At 42.4% G+C, this 23,976-nt stretch overlaps 1 long non-coding RNA gene across 1 annotated transcript in view; it reads right to left on the bottom strand.

The window, feature by feature from the left end:
• LOC111094049 overlaps nt 1-23,976 on the bottom strand; it is a 55,015-nt gene that overhangs the window by 23,552 nt on the left and 7,487 nt on the right. Inside the window, exon 3 of the long non-coding RNA XR_005384329.1 lies at nt 22,601-22,710. This is a non-coding gene — a long non-coding RNA (uncharacterized LOC111094049). The remainder of the gene's footprint in view (nt 1-22,600; nt 22,711-23,976) is intronic.

The raw sequence follows: 23,976 nt of genomic DNA, 5'->3' as shown, positions 1-23,976 counted from the left end.
GTGAGATCTATAGGGACGAAGTCTCCAGGCGCCGGGACTGGAGCCCAGATGACTGGCCAGGAGGATTGCAGGTAGGTGGGGTAGGAGCAGGGAGTAGGGAAGGGGAGGGAGGCGTCCCTAGCATCCCTCTCGGAGGGTCAGCTGTGGTGGGAGCTGGGAAGGGTCTGGGCAGAGTTCATGGGGTCAGTGATCCTGTGGGATCCAGGGAGGAGACGTTAGAACATGAGCGAGCCGCGCAAAGGCAGTGTACACGGGTGTGTGCACACATGTGTGCAAGCCGACCCACGCATGCACACACACGTGCTTTAGTAGAAATCTATCTGCTTGCTCTGCCTTGGAAATCTTTTTACCTCCTTTTCTTAATCTGAAAAAGAAATGTCTGAGTGATAACAGTATCTCAGATGTGTGAAAGGGCAAACAACTTAAAAATGGCTTTTCATACCTTCGTGTCGTTTGTTAGAGTATATTATTAACTCGTTTGAAGTGCTCCTACCCACTGCTGGAGGCGTCAGGAATGCTCATCTGAGTAATCCTGCATTTTTGCTGTGCCACTTATTTAAAATGATTGGTAAAATAGCCTTTCGGTGCCTTGAGAAGCAGATAAGATTATGCACTTAACACTCACTCGCTTTCAGAGATATGCTTCCTCCAAGGAGGGTCTCTGGAAGAGAAGCAAGAATGCTGGTATCTCTTCTTCTCCGGGAGGTAAGGGGTTGGTCTGGGCGAGTCAGCTGTTGTCACTCTAACTCTGCTCTTGCCACACCAGGGCTGGGAAGGAGCTGGCAATCAGGGGTGTAGAAATGAAACCCCCACCTACGTGCCCCCACCCCAGCCCTCTTTGAACAAAAAAGGGCAAAACCCATTTCAGCAGACAACTTGGTAACACCCAGCCAGAGGGGGCTAAATCAAACTTTTCCCTTCTGTTAGTTGAAAGCCACAGGCCGTGGGCTATCATGAGCCCCCTCCCCTGCTCAGACATCGTCTCCACTGGGCTGGGATATGAAGCAGGCTTGCAGCTCCTGTGTATGGAACAAGGGATCCCCGAGCACTGTGTTTCGATTTGCTGGAAAGCCCTACAGCAGGTTCCTGCAGCCCTAGAGGCCCTTGGCACCTGTAACCACACCCAAATCTTGGTCCTCAACCCTTGAAGGAACAGAACTTAGCCCTGAGGCTTAAGCCTCCATGGGTGAAGTTAAGATTCTGAGATCTAACCACCTTCCAGGTAAGGAAACCCTGGAACAGTGATTTTTTTTTTTTTTTCTGTTCAAATAGCCACTCTTTCCCGAATGCTCACTGCCCGTCCAGCCCCATGCTTAGCTGAGCATTTGACATCATCTAATCCTCAACCAGCCTGTAAGGTACATAGGATTGCTCCATTTCATCCCTGAAAAACCTGAAAACCAGAGAGCTCCAGCAGCTCTCTCAAGATCTCACAGCACTGGGACGGTAACCGAGGCTTCTCTGACTCCACTGAACCCTCTGGAAGAAGGTGGGGTTTTTGCATACGTGGCACAGAGGTTACATGCTAGTGGGTAAAGACAGAAAAGTGACAGATACGGGACACGCTATGTGGTGATGAGCACCATGGGGAAAAAGAAGCCGTGGTAACCAGAGAGAAAGGGCTGGGGCGGAGGGGGGGGTGGCTCCACTTACATAGGAAATGACGTATTCCTGGTGCGAGGACATGAAAATGCTTCCCACCATGTCAAGAACAATTTCTAAACTCCTGGAACCTGTCATATCCAGCTGTGATGACAGTATGATGGTTCCCTGGCCAGCGTGAGAGAGGTCCCTGCCAAATAGGTGCATTTCAGCTTATTGGAACATTGGGTCTGAATGGAAGTGAACTGAGTGACACTTCCTCCCCCAACCTTGATAGGGAACTAATCCCCTCCCCCTCTTTCCTTACTGGGAGCTTTTGAAAACTGACCCCCAACCAATCTGGAAGCCATTTGGAGATTTCCCAAGAGGAAGGGGCTACGTACCAATGTGATTACTGGTACTGTTTTCATTAAATATGACATGATTGGGAATTCCCGGAGAACATTCCTACCCATGAAGGAGGGGGGTTTTAAAAGATGTGAGAGATTAACATGTCTGAAGATTGCCCATAAAATCAGGAGGTTGATGAACTATTAGTGTTTCTAAGCTGCATAAATAAGCGTTTGATAAAGCCATGTGATTTATTTAGAGACCTTGAGAGATGGTGGTCCCATGCTTTAGGAAGCAAGTGATTTAGTAATGTAACAATATACTTCGAGAGGATTATTTTCCCTGGAAGTAGCAAGTATCATTAATACCTACACAGCGGACAAGGAGTTCTTGCATTTAAACAGATCTGTCTGTCTGCCCGAGATACTTGGGGTGCCAGACTGTAAACAGCCTATCAAAACCATTGCTACAACACTCAGTAAAACCAAATACCTTTGTCTAAGGGGGAATTGAAAATTAATCTCAACCGAAAAAACTCCGTGTAACCCATGAAACTCCATCATATCTTATACTTCTGATTTTTTTCCAATCCTTTCCAGCACCTTCAAATGTCTTTTTTGAGCAGGAAATGGAGTTTAACTCCTTAATTAACTGATAGGTAATTAATGTGATGACTATTTCAAACCTTATATATTGTCATTTCATGTCACTCGGAAAAACAAAAACTTTGATTTTTCAGAAACCAGTTTTCCAAGACTCGTAGCATAAATAGTCTTTGTTTATACTGTATGTTTGCACACATAAGCCTTCTTGCTTTCTCTTCAAAAAGAGAAAATAAGAGTTCTCCAAGTGTACTAGCATTGTGATGACAAATAGAAGAGAAGAACACACAGCTTTTGAGGCCATCTAGATTTTGCTTTGGCGGGAGTGTTTTAATTACTTAATGAAATTCTTGGAACAAAAAGGGTGGAAAATCCAAAGTGGTACGTGGTGCTGATTAAATTTACTATCGTTTAATACATGCTATAAATCTGTACCGTCCAATATGGAAGCCACTTAGCCACACATGACTATCAAGCATTTGAAACGTGGCTACCCTGAATTGAGGTGCACTGTGAGTACAAAATACACACCAGATTTCAAAGACTTAGTATGAAAAAAGAATAAAAACATCTTATGACTTTTATATTGATTTCATTTTGAAATGATAGTATGCTCGATATACAGATGGCCCCTGAACTATGAAGGTTCAACTTACAATTTTCGATTTTACGATGGGGTGAAAGTGGTACACGTTCAATAGAAACTGTGCTTTGAATTTTCAATTTTGATCCTTTCCTATGCTAGCCATTTGCAGTGAAATAGTCTATCATGGGCAGCTGCCACGGCTCCCAGTCAGTCACCCAACCAGAAGAGTAAACAACTGATAAACTGACTACCATTCAGTCCCCATAAAACCCTGCTGTTTTTCACTTTCAGGACAGTACTCAGTAAATTACATGAGAGAGCCACTTTTTAATAAATTAGGCTTTGCAGGGGCACCTGGGTAGCTCAGACAGTTGAGCATCTGCCTTCTGCTTGGATCATGATCCTGAGGCCCTGGGATAGAGCCCCTCATTGGGGGTCCTTGCTCAGGGAGGACCCTGTTTCTCCCTCCCCCTCTGCCTGCTGCTCTGCCTACTTGTGCTCTCTCTCTGTCAAATAAATAAATAAAATCTTTTTAAAAAATAAATCAATAAATTAGGCTTTGTGTTAGAGGACTTCTTCTAACTGTAGGTTAATACAAGTGTTCTGAGGACGTCTGAGTTACAATGTTCTGTAGGTTAGTTGCATTAAATGAATTTTCAACTCGTGATATTTTCAACTTAGATGTCTTATCAATATATAAGCCCATCATAAGTTGAGGAAGATCTGAACGGGGTTAAATAAAACATACGAGAATTAACTTTCTTTTCGTATTTTTGTTTCTTTTTGTATTTTTAGTGTAACTACTAGAAAATTTTAAAGCATATATGCGACTTGCATTTTATTGCTATTGGACAACACTGCTCTGAAAGAAAGGGTTCATTTCAGTTGGGCTGAAGTTAGTTTTAAAGCAATTTGGAGGGATCCCTGGGTGGCTCAGTGGTTGAGCATCTGCCTTTGGCTCAGGGCATGATCCTGGAGTTCCGAGATCGAGTCCCACATGGCATGGAGCCTGCATCTCCCTCTGCCTATGTCTCTGCCTCTCTCTGTGTCTCTCAGAAATGAATAAATAAAACCTTTAAAAAAGAAAGCAATTTGGAGATTGTATTTAAAAATAATCACCCTAAGGAGGCATCAAGATTAGTTCAGTAAGTACATGCCTTGTATGCCCACCCCCTACTTCAAATGAGAACAATGACAGGCAAAGTATAAATAAATAAGTAAAAAAAATAAGTATAAGCGGTTCAAACCATGATAAACATCTATGTGGATCAGGTACATGGTCCAGAAAAACAAGGCAACTGGTAGCACACAGCACAGAGATCTGGACTTGCTTCTGGGGCAGGAAGCAGGCCATGACATCTGGCAGTTTGGATGATCTGAGGTAATGGTAACTAAAATTACTTTATAGAAAATGGCAATAGGAATCGAGCTGGAGACCCGGTGGACCTCCTTCTGAATTTTTTTTAAAAAGTGGAGGTGCGGGGTTGCTGAGAAGAGCTCTGCTAATTGTTGCCTGGCAATGTTGCTTCCTCGTATGTGCTGGTAGGACATAAGAACAGCCTCATCGCCAGGTCTGAATGACATTAACTGCTGGTCCTAGGATCAGATTGGCCATGAACCTTAATGCTTGAAGCCACAATCCTTAAGGTATGTGAGCTCCAAACCTTCACCCTAAGACTTACTTGGTCAGCAAGCCCCAAGGAGCCAGATGGAGGCAACTTAATAAGCTAGAAAAAGAAGAGCAGACCCAAAGGAATTAAAAATAAGGAAAGAAAGCAGAAATCCAAAGTATATAGAAAAGAGAAACAGTTGAGATGATGAATAGAATCAAAATCTGCCTTTTAAACAACTCTACTAAAATTTACATACCGTATGGCTCAGTCGCTTGCAGTGAACAATTCAAGTTTTTTTAATTTTTTATTTATTTATGATAGTCACAGAGAGAGAGAGAGAGAGAGAGAGAGGCAGAGACACAGGCAGAGGGAGAAGCAGGCTCCATGCACTGGGAGGCCGACGTGGGATTCGATCCTGGGTCTCCAGGATCGCGCCCTGGGCCAAAGGCAGGCGCTAAACCACTGCGCCACCCAGAGATCCCTCAATGTTTTTACTATATTCACACAGTTGTGCAACCATCACCACAACCTAATTTTAGAATACTTTCATCATCCTAAAAAGAAGTCCTCTGCCCCCTTGCTGCCACATGGCAATCAGTCACTACCTTGTGGTCATCAGGCAACTGCCAAACTACTCTCTTCTTCTCTGCACATACAGTCCTCAAAAAACTCCCATGAGAAAAATCCCGGGTCCAATGGGTTCTATCAGATGTTTAAAGAAGAAATAGCTGTCCTTCAGAAACTTCTCCAAAAAGTGAAAGATGAGAATCCACTTTCCAACTCATTGTATAAAGCAATTCTTACCCTGACAGCACAGGCCTACAAAGACATCACAAGAAAATAAAACTCTGTGTGCAAGTGTTTGCATCACCAGGCTCAAAAGTCAAATCTGTAACCAGCAGCAAGCAGGTTAGCCATGAGCATTTGTAAGAGATACAACTGTCTAAGACCTCTGAACGGAAGCCACGTTGGCTTGCCCACATTGACTTCCATTGGTGCACACCCACAAGGGGGGGCTTCCAGAAATGCAAGCTGGTCTTGGATTCTGTGACACCCTAGATTCCATTCCTAGCTACAGAAAACATACTCAAACTTTGGAAGTTCCTCCTCTTTGAAGAAACTGCCCTAGTTTCATCCTGAGGGAGAGGCCATCCCACACACAACTCTGAAATTAAGCAAAGTTGGGACTTACTCATTTTCACTTTCAGAGAATCTTTCCTCATCATCACCCATAGCAACCCAGTACACTGAGCTCTCATCTCCGCTCTGCACCACCATCTTTTAGAATCTTCATTCCCATGAAGGTCAAAAGGAAAGATAACACTGTAAAGAAAGTTTCCATCAGACTATGTGCATTTTACCGGAGAATCGAGGAATTGGTCATTTCTTGTCATCAGACAGTTTTTTGGGAAATAATTTACGGTGCAAGATCTCACGAGTACAGAGGGGCTCTGGATTTTCCGGGCACCTTAAAAGCAGTGCATATATCAAGAATCCCCTTTGAACTCTTATGTCAAGTTCTAGGCTGTGAGAAAGAAAGAAGTAAGCCCTATAAGTATGTCCGTTTACATAGAGTTCCTGAAATTTGTCCAGGATGTATGGAGAGAGGTTCTGTAAGTCAAATAAATAGGACACACTAAGGAAATATATCTAAACACAGGTTGTGCTTTCTAGAAGTAAATTTGCTTTTCCTTCCAGTGATATATATATATGGTCTGCTTTATTGAAAACCTCTGTAGATACAGATTCAGAAATGTATAAAAATGACTTTAAAACTCATTAATTCCAGTAACATGGAACCCTTAAGAAGACCCTTAAATCCTTTAATGATTTAGAAGATGTTTCTAGTATCTGATAACCAGTCACTTTGAATCATGAGTATTTGGGACTATAATCCCTGGGGAATGTGTGGCGAGGCCTCAGAAAGCCTTATTTCCCTCATTTGCCTCTGAGATTAAGGGCATCCAAACGACAGGTATTGTGTTTGCTCTGGGACCATGCAGTGCCTTAATTCCCATTGGCACCATCTGGGCTGATTCCATTTTAAGACCAACTAGGTGAGGTCTTCTAATCACTGGCAGGTCTCTTATCACCAAGTCAGATCTCTGTAACTACCAGAGCCGCGCCTTCCCTACAATGCCATAGAAAGTTTTCATCCTCAACTTTGTCGTTGGAGAATGAGCAGAGGGTTATAGTATAGGAAATCTGATGAATCATCAGGGTGAGCTCATGGGCTAAATAGGGACAACTAAAATCCTAAATGAATGGTGGAAAGAACTTAAATTTCTCTTCACATCCTTAGGTTATAAAAGCGGGGCATGTGAATAAAAAAGGCTTTTACAAAAGAAGGCAAACATGAAGGTAGAAGCAGAAAAAAAGAACGTTCAATTGAGGAATGCAGCCAAGAGACGACACTGGGAGACTGCTCATTTTATTTTATTATGTAATAAAAAGGAAAAATGAAGGTTTTTTTTTTTTTGTTTTGTTTTTTTTAAGATCAGGCCAAAGGACTTTGTAGCATGTGTGATGAACTCAGTCATAGAGGCACCAACATATTTTAGGGCACAGTTGTCTAAAAATAACTCATTTTGTCAGTTCTGGGACATTTTTGCAGTTGTTTGCCAACAATCCAATTAATGTGTGTTTTTTTTTTCCCCCTTTCAGCAATTTCATGTGACTTTCATATTTTGTACTCTTTTATAAAGAAAATTCCTAAGGCCAAGTGGATGTGAATAATATGATATGTGAGTAGGTAATATGCTAAGGCTCCTAATGCTATTACTTGAGTCCCGCTGGCCCAGGACATTTATAAAGATCAATTAACTCAGCTAAACTACTCTTAATGAGCTCTTCCTCTCCGCTCCAGGTCCCACCATACTTCACTTGCATAGACAGCTGGTGTTCAGACTCCCTGCCTCTAGGAAGCTGGGAGTGAATGGGCAAGTGAAGCTGAACCAGGCAGTGGGAGCCAGCCAAGGACTCTCACCTTTGGTCCAAGTTTATGGAAGTAACTACCTGCAAATTTTTAAATCTAAAGGATGAAGCTGACCTATCTGATTTGGGTATCAATGAAAAATGATTAAACATTTTAATAATAATAAACCATGTCCAATATATTAAGGACTAGGCTGCACATGAACTTTTAAGGTAAAACAGTAGACTGCAAGGATATTTCATAATTATTTTTTTCTAAGTGGGTCACTTTAGCTGAGCCTCTAACCTCCTGGAAGCTCCTCACCACACAAGATAATTATAGGAAACAGCTGTGGTGCAATATTCATGGGGAAATATTATTTTCAATCCAACAAAACATTGAAGATGTTAGAACACAGGAAAGGAAATATTAACTCTACCTGGGTGAGTAGAGAAAAGTGATCCTCATCAGCTATGGATTTTAATATTGGAATAGACTTGAGAGATAATCTGGCCTAACCTATTATTTTAAAGATGAGGGGCACCTGGGTGGCTCAGTCGGTTAAGCGTCTGCCTTCGGCTCAGGTCATGATTCCAAAGTCCTGGGATCGAGCCCTGCATCAGTCTCCCTGCTCAGCAGAGAGGCTGCTTCTCCCTCTCTCTCTGCCTGCCACTCCCCCTGCTTGTGCTCTCTCACTCTGTGTCAAATAAATAAATAATCTTTAAAATAAATAAATAAAGATGAGATTGAGAGCAAAGACAAAAGGTAGAGAAAGGTCTTGGGTGGATTTTCCCTTCTGCCTAACAGAATCCAGGGTTAGCATTTGCCAAGCCCCGAGCTACAGACCATTCTCCAAATGCACCATTGTGTGTTTGCTTGCAATCTTCCTTTTGTATGCAATGTCTTCTTCCTTTGGAAAAGTTTGACTCGCTACTCAAGACCCAGCTCAAAACCATCACTTTTCTCTACTCACCCAGGTAGAGTTAATGTTTCCTTTCCTGGGTTCTAATAGATCTTTAAATATAATTTTGCTTTAGTCTCTCTCATCTTAAAATAAATAAATAAACAATGTCCCTTTCTGATCTCCCTGTCCAGGGCCACCCCCTCTATTTCCTCCCCTTCCCAGCCATAAGTCTCAAAAGAATGATTTACATGCTCCAACTTCACTTCCTCACCTCCATTTACTCCTCAATCACTGCAACTGGCACCTGGCACCTCTCTCCTCTTCACGGAGGTTATTTGTGGTAAACGCACCAATAACTTTTGTGTTGCTCATGGCTGCTTTCCAGTTTTTATCGTACTTGTCCTCTCTTCAACAATCTACACAGCTGACTACCTTATCTTTGAAATGCCCTTGGCTTCTGAGACACTACACTACTGGTTTTCCTCTAATAAGGCATTTCTCTCAACTTCCTTGGGAGTTTACCCTCTTCTCCTGGATCTCTTGTGTCAGAGTTCCTCAGAGCTGAGACCCTAGTACTCTTCTACTTTGCTATCTTCCTCGGTAAATTTGCCCACTCTTTGTCTTCAATTTCTATATCTATATCAACAACAACCCTCAACAATCTAGAAGTAAGATCTCTTTCACTGGGTTCTAGATTGTAAATCCAATTGCCTACTTACATTACTAGCATTGTCATGATTTACAAGTGATAAAATTTCACCAAAAACTAGCTAAGATTAAAAAAAAAAAACAACATACAGAGAAAGAAAAACAGAGAAAAAGAGGCAGGGACAGAGACAAGACAGGGAGACTGGTTAATAAACAGATACGATAGATATGAGACCTTTACTTCATGTAACTAAAGGGGTGGAAGCATGAGGACTCCAGTATCCTCAGGATCCTCTCTCCTCTTCTCTGGTTGCATATTATCTTCATTCTTTTAAGTCAACACGATTCCCATATCATGAATATGATGAGCCATATTCATCAGCAGCTCTGAACGGAGCCTCTCAGCTCTACAACCAGAGTGTAAAACTCTTTCTTCTGCCCACTCAGATTAAGAGAAGGAATTTGGTCTGATGAGGCTCCCAGGGCTTTTCCATGAATCAGTCATGTGACCTGGGAGTCAAGGCATTATGATTGATTTAGATTGGATCACGTGCACACCTCCTCATTATCAGATGTTGGGCCAGGCAGTCACACAATATGTATCATCTGTTAAACTATTCGACATTTCCATTTGGATCTCTCACATGTATCTCAAGATGATAGTATCCAAAACATAACTAATAATGTCCTTCTAAAATGCATGGTTCTCCTCCCATATTTTCAGAAAATAATACCAACATTTATGAGTTAGCTCAGGCAAGAAACATAAAAAATTATGCTTGACAATCACCTGTACTGTCATCACCATCCCATCCTTAGTCCAATGATCAGAACCTATTGATTCTGCAGTCAACATGTATTTTGGATCCATCCACCTTTTTCTGCCTCCAAAATCACCTTTCTAGTTCAAGTATATATCATCTCAGATCTGTAGTACTGCAAGAGCATCCTAATACTGTCCACTCTTGATCTCCTTCCATTCTTTATCCTCAAAGCAGAGTTATTTTCTAAAAATTAAAATTCACTATATTTTTCTTCTGCTTAAATTCATAGAAAATCTTCTCATTGTCCTTGAGATAAGCCCCGACTCCTTAGCTTGCCCCCGAGCTCTGAGAATCCAATATTTGCTTTATTTACTGGCCTCATTTCTTCCCACTCTACTCTTTCCCCTTACTCAAAATATTTCAACCACATCAATCTTTTGGTTTTTCAGAAGCAATTTGAACCTTATTGGCCTGCAGGGCTTTCACATGAGCTTTATGCTCTCTAAACCCTGCGCTTCTTCACATCACTTAAAACATCTCTAATACTTACATGGATGAATTTTTAACTGTAAAGTTCATTAAGAGAAGGACTGTATCCTGTATGTTTGACATAGTACTTAGCACTTAGGAAACATTCAAACAATATTTATTGAATGAATGATCGCCCATTTTATTATAGTTTGTATATCTGTCTTTTCTGTCAAAATATGAATTTATTCTTTTATTTCACAAATATTTATTGAATTCCTACCTGGTATGAAGGAGTTAAGTATCAGGGACAGAGGCATGCAAAAGATAGATGGGGTCCTTACCTTTGGAAATTTATAGTCTTTTAACTGCACAGAAACCATGTGTTTTCCCTTTCTACATTTCAATTCCTGGAAGATACCAGCTATGTAATGTTTACTGAATGAACAAATGAATTAATTAGTGGATACTCTGAACTTGACCATCAATTAGTCCCTGCTCTTGTAGCTGTTTTTAATTCTGTGTATCTGGAATAACCGAAAGACTTATGGCAGAGAAAAATGGATCCCGAGCCATGGATTTCCTGGCTGGCAATGAGCTGGGCCAAATGTAATCATCACCCACTAGGCAAAAGTGAGACAAGGACCTTCAGGACAGCATATTGGCACAAGGGAAGAAGGGAAGTTCTAGATACACAGCATCTGGAGACCTGGGACAAAGGGATGGGAGAGAAATTATAGTATCAACGGAGTAAGGAAGGAAGAGGAAGGAAAAGGACCAATAGGAAATGAGATCTATTTTTCTTGAAGCTTCTTACCGATGTCTGTCTCCAACTCCACATTGTGAGCCCTGTGGCAGCAGGAACAATGTCAATCTTGATTATCAGAGTGTTTCCAGCACCAATTTACTTGATCAATAAATGAGTACGTGCTCAGACACAGTAGGCATTAGGTTTCAGAACCACAGCTCTAGGAAGCTAATGAGGCCACGACACCTGTTCCTATACCTCACATCTTCCAGAGAACACACATCTGGTAACTGGTTCTGGAGCTCACCCTCTCCAGATAAGCAAGAAGCCCTTGTGAGTAAGTTCTTATACCCAGATATTTGAACCGGTCACCAGCCCAAGACACTCCCAGACCATAGTTAAGAGACAAATAGACCCTTTATGAGTTGACAGCCAAAATTTTTCAGAAAAAAAAAAAAACCAATCTCTTTATATTTAGAGGTAAAACATTTCCTAATGTATCTATGCCTAGAAGACATAGATAGATAGTAGTAATAGTATGAATGAGTGAATTATACTGGGTAATTTATTCAGAAAAGAGGGGGTAGCTATAATGAGATATATACAGTATAGGAGGGCTATGGGAACCTAAAGTAAAGAGGAGATGCTTTTAGGGAGAAAAGGGAAGCAAAAATTAAGGAGGCTAAAGACCTCAAACCTATGGAAACTATGCCCAGAGCAGGTATAATTTTGTGCATTTCCTGTCTAAGTAAAAGGCAGTATCACATGATTACTAAATACAGGATCTCTAGAATCCAGTGGCCTGGATTTGAATTGTACACTATTGATTCTGGACAAACCACTTAGCATCTCCGGGGTTCCGTTACTTTATCTGAAAAGGAGGATATAAATGTGACCCATCTCTTGGGAGCATTAAATGAGGAGATTCCTGTAAAACGCCTGGCATGTATTACATGCTTGGTAGATATTAGTTATCACTAATGCACAAATGACTCAGCAGCAGGTGTGTTCACCATAGGGGCTGGTCTCAAGTACTAGAGATTCAAGGAAAGGAAGAAGAAGAGCCTCTGAGATACTGTTCATGAGAAGTGTCCACACAGACATGGGCACACTCAATATGGTGGTACTCAATGAGTGATGGCCTTCCTTCTTTCCACTTTTGTTATCTCTCTATTCTATGAAATTGAATGTCAGTGCACCTCCCTGCTCTACCTTTGAGCCCCCCTGTGCCCATGAAATCTTTCCTGATCTGGAGAAGGCTGAACAGAGCCCCAAAGATACAAAGGAAAGGGGTTAAAATGCAGAGCAGAGTTTCTCTTTCTCTCTCTCTTTTTAAAAAATTTGTTTATTTTAGAGATGGGGCGGGGCGGGGGGAGGCCAAGGGAGAGAATCTTCAAACAGAATCCCCACTGACCTTGGAGCCCAATGCAGGCTCGATCCCACAACCGACCCTGAGATCATGACCTGAGCTGGAATCAAGTGTTGGATGTTTAATTGACTGAGCCACCCAGGGCCCCTTCCCTTAAAAAAAAAAAAAAAAAAAAAAAAAAAAAAAAAGCATATTTGAGGGCAACCAACCAGATGTGTATAGGCCCTATTAGAATCTAATCAAGCACAGACAATGCAAAGTTATAAAACCAGATTTTTCTTCTTCCTTCAGCAGTTTAAGAGCCTCTGCTCAGGAAGAGGGTGGGCTCCTGACAAATGTGGAAAGGAAGTCAAGTTCAGTGCTCTGGTGCGACCTCCTTCCCCTTTCCCTTTCTCCGTTCTACTCCCCTTTGCCCCCAGTTCTGGGCCCAGAACCCTCCATGGTTTCCCAGCCCAAAGTTCCTCTCAAGAAGGATCTGAAACTCATTTACATTAAAATACAAATGCAGATTGTAGCTTAAAGCATCACCCCAAGATTTGCCTTCACCTTAACACCCCCAGCAACTTTTCACACCACCCCCAGCAGGGAGCAGAGATGCTTCCTTAGTAGACTCCCTAACCTTGCTGGTTGGTATTTTTAAGGTGGATTCATCCTGGAATTCCTACAATGTCACTCCTTGGATTGAAAGTTAATCAACAGAGTTTTTTAAAAAGGCAGGAAGGCTTATGGAGAACTACTTCCATTCCTCTGAACAGAAAGATGGAGCCCCACACAAAGATCCCAATTGCCCTTGAATTTAAAAATCACCTGAAGCATTTATGTTTTGACAACCGGATGCCCTTGGATCTCTCTTTTCCATTAAGTCTGAGCTGAAACTCCAGAAACTGATTTTTGTTGCCAGCACCGTGGTAGGATTAAATGAGGGTATTAGTGAGAAAGTCCTAGCCTCTGTGCCTGGCTTAAGAGAGTTGAGTATTATTTGAATTTCTCTTCTCACTTCCCACTGCCTCATTTGGAAGCCAGAGTCTAACTTCCCCAGTTCACACTCTTCTTAACAGTCAATCACAGCCATTTCGGAAGAGCTACTCTTGCCTCCCTGAGCTACTTTACATGTTGCTAACAGATTCCTCTTTCTAAAGCACAGTTCTGAGCATGTCCAAAGAATCCACACTGCACCTGACCCTGCAGGCATACTCACAATCCCATCTTTACAGGGTAACAAGAGTTCTTTTTTATTTTTTATTTATTTATTTATTTATTTTTTAAGTTTTATTTATTTATGATAGTCACAGAGAGAGAAAGAGAGGCAGAGACATAGGCAGAGGGAGAAGCAGGCTCCATGCACTGGAAGCCCGACGTGGGATTCGATCCCGGGTCTCCAGGATCGCGCCCTGGGCCAAAGGCAGGCGCCAAACCGCTGCGCCACCCAGGGATCCCCAAGAGTTCTTTTTTAAAAAGTGGATTGTTTTACTCCCACATGTAAAATGGAGGGGTACCCTGGTGGCTTGGCAGCTGGCTCAGGTTGTGATCCCGGGGTCCTGGTAGCGTGCTTCTCCCTCTGCCTATATCTCTGCCTCTCTCCCTATGTCTCTCATGAATAAATAAATAAAAATCTTTTAAAAAAAATGGAATGCAAACTCTCCACAGCTTTCAAAGCCCCTGCATGCCCTTGTTCATCTTACTGACCCCATCTTCTACCTTTACCCCCTGATCACTAGGCTCTAGTCACACCAATTTGATTGATTCTCCCGCCTTACAGCTCACTCCTGACCAAGGCCACCATCCTGCTGCTCCCTCTACCCAGAATGTTCTTGCCCCAGATCCTTGCAGGACTGGCTCCACTGCAGGCTTAGTTCTGAGCTCAGCAACTACTTCCTGCTAGAGCAGTCCCCTGAGGCTCAATCACATCAACCGTTGTTATATTTTTACAACACTTCAACAATCTAAAGTTACCTTGTTTATTTGTTTTCTTATCACTACCTGTCTAACCCTTCCAGGATGTAAGCTCCCTGAAGACAAGACCTTGGTTGTCTGTTCACTGTTCATTCTCTACATCCGCTGCCTGAATAGTAGTTGACACATGGTTGACTTCCAAAGTGCATTTTGCACCCCAATGTTCAAATGACAAATGCTCAAGCATTGTCACCCCGATGTTCAAATCCTTCCATGGCTCTATATCCTTCTCAGAATGAAGAACACATTCTTTCATTCGCAAGCAAACAAATCTCCATGGTTCTGCCTTATCTATTTGCTAACCTATGTTCATATAGCTCCCTTCTTATTATAGCAATTAACACATTAAATTGAAATAATCTCTGTGGGTTACTGTCTCCTAACCTTTAAACCTCAAAGTGAGATTTGTGGACCAGTATCATTGGTATCATTTGGGAGATTTTAAGAACTACAGAATCTGAAGCCTGGTGTTAGACCTACTGAATCACCATCTGTAGTTTGATAAGAGACCCAAGGGGATCAGAGGCACATTAGGCCATATCCAGGCCTCATAACTACCAGAGGAATAATATCAGGCTGGGTAGTCAGTCATTCAATGTGTATCAGCTAAACTGTTCACCACTCCCACTGGGATCTCTCATAGACAATTTGGCAGGAATGTCCAAACTGAACGAATAATATTCCTCCAAAAGTCATGATTCTCCTCCAGTGTTTTCAATTGCAGAAAATAAATATATATATATATATATATATATATATATATATATATTATATATAGTCCTTCACTAGTTTATGAGCTACTCAAAGGTTTTATTGTTCTAGCTCTTCTAGCAGAAGAGCACTGGGTAGAGGTGGGCAGAGAGATAAGAGCTTTAAGTTTCTCATGAGAAGGCAGGGGATAAAGATCAACAATAGGCAGATATGTGAGCTCAGAATTCAGGAAAGATATCAGGGTTCAAAAATAGATTTTGAAGCCAACATACAATAGCCTCAGCCTCGATTCTCACTGGGTTACTGACCAGTGATCCCACCATATCTCCCAAGTTCATTCGTCTTTCAAGATGATTATCTCACATCCTACCCTTTCTCTTTAAACTCCCTTCCAGACTTCTGTCTTAGCTGACAAGCTTATTTCCTATTTCTCAGAGATAATAGAAACAGTCCTCAGAGGTCCTGCATCTACTCAGACCCTGTGCCCATAGTCTGCCCTTCTTCAAGAGAAGCTTTTTGACTTTGTTAAATTACCATTTGTTAACGTGGAATACAGGGTGCAGGATGGTCAGCCACGGTTCAATAAAAGAACACAAGAGAAATTGAAGGCAAGAGGTTTATGACTCATTGGTCCTGGGGGAAGTACAAGGCAGGGAGGTCAAGGCAGAGAACCTAGGGTGCTACCTTTATTAGGGTCAGGGGTGGAATGCTTTGGGGTTCTCAAGCTGAGGACAGATTGGCCAGTTCAAATCACAATGAAAAGGGTTTTGGTAAGCTCCAGGGGGTCTTATTTAAGGAGCACAGAAGAGGAAGGCGTTGGGAGGTGGGGGGGACATGCTCACAAGGGCTGTTGGGGAAGTCATATCAGGAACTTGCATTTGCTTGTGACTGCAGGCTGCTATCTAGGGTATGCACTTGCATGAGGGGCTAGTATCAGTTCAAGGCCCATACAGGCTGTTGGCCAAACAAAATGAATGCCGAAGGGCGCCTAGCTGGCTCGGTCAGGAAAGCATGTGACTCTCGATCTCAGGGTCATGAGTTCAAGCCCTGCATTGAGCTTACTTTAAAAAAAAAAAAAAAAAAAAGAAGTGAATATCAAGACAGCCATACTGTGAAGCAGCCACGCTAACCCCCCAGTGGAAGCCAGCCTCTCCACTATGTCCTACTTCCCATGCCTTTATCCTGCTCAGAGACCTCATTCCAACAGTTCACTCCCCTCTCTCCTGTGTCATTAAATTGCCCCTTTCTATTAGATTTTCAATTATCATTGAAGCACATTAAATCTATCTTAAAAACAAAAGGAGCCTCAGAGCATCTGGGTGGCTCAGTCTGTTGAGCGTCCGACTCTTGATTTTGGCTCAGGTCATGATCTCAGAGTCATGAGATCAAGCCCCTCGTTGGGCTCCATGCTCAGTGGGGAGTTTGCTTGAGATCCTCTCTCTTTCTCTCCTTCTGCCTCTGCCCCTGCTCACACGCACTCGCTCTCTCTCTCAAATAAAGAAATAAATCTTAAAAAAGAAAAAAAAGGAGCCTCCATTGACTCTGGTCCCTCCTGCAACTCTCATCCCATTCTGTCATTTTAGAGCAGAGGGTCTTGAAGAAATTGTCTACACTGCTGCCTCCAACTTCCTTTCCCATTCTCACTTGCACCAACAACCAAAACTGCTTTGTCAAGGTCACTGACAAGTTCCACATCACCAAATCCACGGGGCAATTCCCAGTCGCCATTGTATTTCCCCTCCCTACCAGTAGCTGATAACCCTCATCACCCTGGACACTCTTCACTGGCCATCCAGAACCCCACACACTGGGAGTGGTCCTCCCTCCTTGGGCCACCCCTTTTCAGACTCCTCTTTGGTTTCCCTCCTCTCCTGACCTCTCCATGTTGTTGTGCCTGATTCTCAGACTTCAGTTTGCTTCCTTTCTCCATGTGTACACTCTGGTGATCTCATCCAGTGCCACCACTTTAAATGTCATCTGTGTGCCCAGACTTCTCCCCTGATCTAACTTCTTTCTCAACAGCTGCCTCAATGTCTAATGGTAGCACAGAGCTTACCAGCCTCCAATATAACTCTTCGTCCCCATCCCTGCCAGCTCCCCCAGTCTTCCTCATCTCTGAAAATGACAACTCCTTCTTCTTGCCAGAGCCAAATCTTGATTTCTTTCTTTTCTTTCTTTTCCAACATCCAACAGAAAATCCTATTGGTCTCACCTCAGATTAGAATAAAAATCCAACTATTTTTTCACCACTACATCGCAGTCTTCTGGAGCCAAGCCCTCATCATTTCTGGCCTTGATTATTGCAGTTGTCTCCTAGCAGAGCTGCCTGCCTCCACTCTGGCTTTCTAGGTCTCTTAACTCAGCAGTCAGAGTGATCCTTTAAGAGTATAAGTTAGATCACAACACTTCTGTCTTTGAAACCATTCACTGCTCTCCATTTCTCCAAAGCCCTAACATTGACCATGAGGGCCTCCCTGACCTGCCCTTGCTGCCCCCTGGTCCTTTCTCTTTCCCTGGGATCATTTCATTCTAGCTATATGAGGATCTTTCTTTTTTCTTCCTTTCTTCCTTCCCTCCTTCCTTCCTTTCTTTTTCAGAGAGAGCACAAGTTGAGGAGGAGAGGCAGAGACTCCTAAGCAGGCTTCACACTCAGCATAGAGCCTGATGCAGGGCTCAGTCTCATGACCCTGAGATTATGAGCTGAGCTGAAATCAGGAGTCAGATTCTTTAAAAAAAAAAAAAAAAGATTTTATTTATTTACTCATGAGAGTGTGTACACAGAGAAAAAGAGAGGCAGAGACACAGGCAGAGGGAGAAGCAGGCTCCTCGCAGGGAGCCCAAAGTGGGACTCAATCCCGGGTCTCCAGGGTCACGCCCTGGACTGAAGGCAGCGCTAAACCACAGAGCCACCCGGGCTGCCCAGGAGTCAGATTCTTAAATAACTGTGCCACCCAGGCTCCTCCACATGAGGATTTCTTCAAGATGCCAAGCACAGTCCCAGTCCTGGGCATTTGTGCTCATTATTCCCTCTGCCAAGGCTGAGGTTGGGTCACTCATTCCTTTTGGGGCTCTGTGTAAATGTGTCATCAAAAAGGCATTCCTCGATGCCCTAAAAGAAGAATATAAGTTAATAAAGGCAGGGGTTGATCTGCTTGATTTATTATTCTATCTCTAGCAAAAGTACCAGGCATATAGTGGGCATTCGGTCTATACTTGTTGAACAAATGATTGAATAAAAAATGGATTAACGGGATCCCTGGGTGGCTCAGCAGTTTGGCGCCTGCCTTTGGCCCAGGGCACGATCCTGGAGTCCCGGGATCGGGTCCCACATCAGGTTCCCAGGATGGAGCCTGCTTCTCCCTCCTCCTGTGTCTCTGCCTCTCTCTCTATGTCTATCATAAATAAATAAATAAATCTTTAAAAAAATGGATTAAGGAAATACGCATTAATGTCCAATATGTGTCCTAAACATACGACTAGGAATTGAAAGTATAGGGAAGGATGAATGCTTACCTCAGGAATTGATGGGTGAGATTATACCAGAGGGAAAGAACACGCTTCTGGGGTAAGCAGCAAAGAGGAGCTTATAAGGGGGCCTGGGGAGAAATTGCTAGAGAGGCAGGAGGTAAACCCGGAGAAGGTTGTCATAGAACATGAGAAAGACAGGATTCTAAAACAGAGGGAATTGTCAAGAGTAACAGTGCTACTGAAAGACAGAGAGAAGAAAATGCAAAGAATCCATTGCATGTAGCAAAAACCTTGGGGTTCCTAGCAAGTGTGATAGTATTACCTCCCCCCAAAGTCTTCGTACTCCCTCAAGTTCACAGTGCTCATCAATCAGAACACAAGCTGCCCGACTTCTCAGTTACCTAGCAGTCTAGACCGTACGCAGCCTGGGGGGTTGAGGAAGGGATTCCTACGGGCCAGCCATGGTGCTAAATATTCTGTATATACTCATATGCTTGACTCTCCCAGCAACCCAGTGAGACACATATGATACCCCATTTTACATATGCAGAAATTGAGGTCCCCAGAGGCTAAACTAACCCAAGATCTTGCAACTACTAAGGAACAAAGTGGATACTGGAACACGGTTCTTTTGGACTCGACGAGCAAAATGTGCATGTCGGGAGTGTTTCTCCTGTGCTGCTGGGTCATCTGGAAGTCCCGTACTGAGGTAGACCCGCTGGTTTCCTATAGCTAATCTCTTCCTCCTGCTAACGGAGCTGGGTTGTATTTGTGTGGGGGGCAGTCTTGTGCTTCAGGAAAGACTGAGCCTCTTCCTAACCTCCAAAGGCAGCATTTTACTGGTTGAAGACAATTATGACTATTTCATCTGCCTTGCTGTCGAGGCTTAGAACAGGCTTGGGACACAATTCTGCTTCCTAAGACATGAGGGTATTTCTGCTGGGGGATGGTGCAGAGAGAAGAATATCCTTCTTGGGAAAAGATCATCCTCAGAAAGAGGCAGAGACCAAAAGTGGGGAGTGTCTTTATTCCGGTTTTATTTTTTTATTTGAATTTGGATGTGGTTGAGAATACGCTTCTAAGACACTTGCCATCATGAGATCAAAAACATGGGAACGGAGCTGACACAAGACCTTTATTGATCTACTGAATTAACCAACCTTAACCTTCTTGCTTAGTGAAGCAACAAGTAACTGTTGTTCAAGTCTTTAAAAGTTCTATGTTTGTGTTATCTGTAGCCAAAGTATTCAACATACACAACCTACTCTGTGTATTTTTACCAGATAGTTTATCACCAGCTCCTAACACAGCGGTCATGGCTCAAAATCAAGGTTTTGGTTGACTGCATAAAGAATGTTCTGTACTTCAGAGTAAAAAAAAAAAAAAAAATGAATGAATTCAATGAATTATTGTAGGGTGTAGAAAGTTGAGACATCAACATGCCATTGGCATTCTCTCTAAAAGCACAAGAGGAGGAGAAAAACACCATACCACATAGAAAAAGCCCTGGTCGTATGTAATGTGGCAGCGCCCCAATCCTCTGACACCAGGGACAAAGCATTCATGTTAAGACCCTGTCTGTCAGATGGCCCTCTCCTCCCATGCAATTAATTGAAATTTGAAATCAACTTCTGTCCCTGGTCACTGTGGTCCAGACCAAACCAGCCCAGATTGTCTTCTCAGTCAGGAGGTGGCTGTGTTTGAGATTTGTGTTGGCATCGCTGAGCTGTGACCACAGCACACATTTTTGTGGAAAATATCAGATGAAACATTCTTCCATTAGGAAGGGGGTGGGTGGTGGCGGCAGGGTTCAGCATGCCCAGGAGAGCTTCTCGCCTTTTGAAACTTGTTTAGACTCATTCTTTGCAAGTTATTGAGACCGCTTTTTCCCTTTCAGAGCAAATATAGCTGGAGAAATGGGTGAAAAATTTAGAAACATCAGAATCTCCTTTCCAAAGCCTATTTTGTAAGACCCTATGTGGTTTGTGGGAGCAACTTGAGGTCCTGGTTACTGATAAAAATGATGCATAATTTTAGAACTTTCAGAAGCCTTTGTGGCCACTTTGTTAAAGATCAGCAATGAGAGTCTTCAAGTCCTGAAAACAATTACTGAGACCTTTTCAAAATGTCCATATTCAGTCTTAGTTCTGACCGATGTTGTCTTCCTCTCATTCATCCCTGGCTTACGCTCTTTCATTCAGCTAGATTATTGTAGTTGTAGTTCCAAGATTTCAACTGCAGTGTGTAATCCAGGGGTGCACTGGGAAGACATTCCGGCCTAGCTTTTGGAGAACAATCTCTTTGCACCCACTTGTTTGTGCCCCTATTCTGAGGCATGTGATCTGCATGATTCCTTACATACAGATTGTGGTGACTGACCCTGTGATTCTCGCTGATAGAACCAGGAAGTGTCCATTGTTTTTAAAGACAACCACCCATAAACTGGCAGGCAGCCAATGAGATAACCCAGTGGGAACCCCCTGTTAGATAGGGATGTCCAGTGCCCTATAGTGACCAACAGACTCTTTTCAGATTCTTTCTTTTGGGAAACTTGAAGGAGACACAAAGACAGAAATACAAGTGACAGAGGGTGACAGAAACCAAGACACTCATGGAGAGAAGGCCCTGGACAGAAACCATGATGAGTCAGTAGAAACTAGGATGCTAAGCAGTAAAGGAAGGCCTTTGGCGGGAGCGAGAAGGGGGGTGAGAATTGTTAATAATGGCAGCAGTGGGGATCCTCGGGTGGCTCAGAGGTTTGGCGCTTGCCTTCAGCCCAGGGCCTGATCCTGGAGATCCGGGATAGAGTCCCACATTGGGCTCCCTGCATGGAGCCTGCTTCTCCCTCTGCCTATGTCTCCGCCTCATTCTCTCTCTCTCTCTCTCTCTCTCTCTCTCTGTCTCTCATGAATAAATAAATAAAATCTTTAAAAAAATTGCTTAAGAATGGCAGCAGTTTTAGGCAGTGGCTTTATTGGTACCATGGATGTCTGCTGTTGAGAAATCAACAAGATCACGGCATCTATAGACTAAGAATGAGGTGCCAGTTCCTGAGAAGCTAGGTTCTATGTTTATTGAAACTCTTTGCAGTTCTTCCCTACATCTCTTTATCACAAGTCTCCATTGCATCAGATTCTTGCGCTCTGAAAGAGTTTAATAAATCTTATTATTTACCAGTGTGTGATCTTAGGTAAATCACTTAACTTCCATGCACTTTACTTGTATAATTTCTATACGCAATATGTAGGATAATGGCCATGTCCTAATTCTAGGAACCTATAAATATATTACTTTACACAGAAAAGGGGATTTTGCAGATGTTATTAAGTTAGTGACCTGGAGATGGGCTCCTATTTTATCCATGGGGATCCAATCTAATGACATGGACCCTGAAAATCAGAGAGGAAACATCCCAGCTGTGGTCAGGGTAGATGTGGCTATAGAAGAATGGTCATAAGGATTTAACTGCTGGCTTTGAAGGCAGAGGAAAAGGCCCTGAGACAAGGAATATGGGCAGCCTCTAGAAGCTGGAAAAAAGTAAGGGAACAGATTCTCACCTAAAGCCTCCAGAAGAATATAGCCCTTATGAGCATGCTATCTTTTGGTCAGTGAGACCTGTGTTGGACTTCTAACCTAGAGAACTTTAATTTAATAAATGTATTTTCTTTTAAGCCATTAAGTCTGTGGTACTTTGTGATGACAACAATAGGAAATTAATCCAATATAATATCATAATATATATATATATATATATATATATATATATATATATACAAGAAAACATTTAAAAGAGTATATGCTACAGTGTAACATTGGTTAGGTCATCCTTTTCATTATTTTTTTGGGCAATGGATATATGTCATTTGTGTAGTAAAGAAGTAATGGATATATTAAAGAATAAGGAATATTTTTAAAATTACCTTCTAAGGCTCAGTCCAGCTGTGACATGATATGAACAATCCAGGAAATGTCTCAGTTGTCAACCCATATCTTCCCTCTTCTTGGGTGCTATCCCCAGGTCTCAATTCTTCTACAAAGACCACAAATTTCACATAAGTCTTGATGTCTAAAATATTCTTCTATGTCACAGGTACATATGTTTGTTTCAACTACCTAATGATATCAGTGTGTTTCTACATTTTTGTTATATGCACTTTTGGAGATATTTAATTATTTAGTAAATAACAAATCCAACAAATATTTATGGAGGATACTTTGGGTGGTCATTCACATGCTGCATATTAGTCTTCATTAGGCCTAGTTTGGTGCTTTATGACAGTCTCAAGATCTTTTGGTAGAGCTCAAAATCCACAGAAGAAATTTTAAAAGAACATTTTAGAGACCTTGTGGCCCAAACAAGACTTGCTTCCCTTCACAAATCCATCGGTCCCAACTAAGTCTAAAAACCCTTAGAGTTCATTCACAGTCCACCCAATGTCAACAAGGGAGGGCTATTAACTGACACTAGAGTTATCCATACTGGTGAGAAGCACAGCAACTGAGACAGCGAGACTCCTTAGAAGGTACTTGTGAACCACTGAACCCTAAGCACGTGGTTTTAGTGAGTTAAAAATGTAGAACATGCCCACAAATACCAGTTCCCACTTGAACAAGAATTTGCTAGTTCTTATCACAGCCAACCATCTTCAGGGCTTTGAATGACCCTAGACTTCATTTGGCATTTGGACAGGACAATAGGTACTTTGCATGACCTGATTAGAGAATAATGCAAGGCTGTTTCCCACTAGGTCACTTTGATCCATGGCTGAGCCAAATTCCTCAGAACTCTCTCCAGCCAAAATATACCTTCAGATAAATGAAGGATATAGAGCAGATTTTTAGAAGTAGGGATCTCAGTACTTCTCATCATGTCTTTATTCATCAAATATTTGTTAGATACTGTAATCATATTCTCAAATGTTCATATGCTTAGGAATTACCTGGGAGGGTTCACTCTCCAGCAAACTAATTCAGCAGTTCAAGGATGGGGCCTGGGGGATCTCTATTTAACCAGCTTCATGGATGATTCTGGTGCCAGGCCTTCATAAACCACTTTGTAAAATGTTTAGTCCCCAGAATGAATAAGCAATGGTTCCTGGCTGTCAGGAGTCTCAAAGTCCAGGAAAGGTAGATGCATTATTGTAATGTTATACAATCAATGTAATGGAAGTCCTGGTGACAGAGAAAGGAGGAAAAATACTCCGTCTGGAGGAGTACAGTCTTAAAGGAGGCTGCCACAAGGAGAAGGAAGGGCATTCTAAGCAGGGGAAAAAACTCTACAAGGCCAGGGTCATGA

The sequence above is a fragment of the Canis lupus genome, chromosome 35 (assembly GCF_011100685.1).
Source record: "Canis lupus familiaris isolate Mischka breed German Shepherd chromosome 35, alternate assembly UU_Cfam_GSD_1.0, whole genome shotgun sequence".
NCBI lineage: Eukaryota > Metazoa > Chordata > Mammalia > Carnivora > Canidae > Canis > Canis lupus.
The sequence above is the reverse complement of the archived record's forward strand: the minus strand, read 5'-3'. Positions and strand labels throughout refer to the sequence as shown.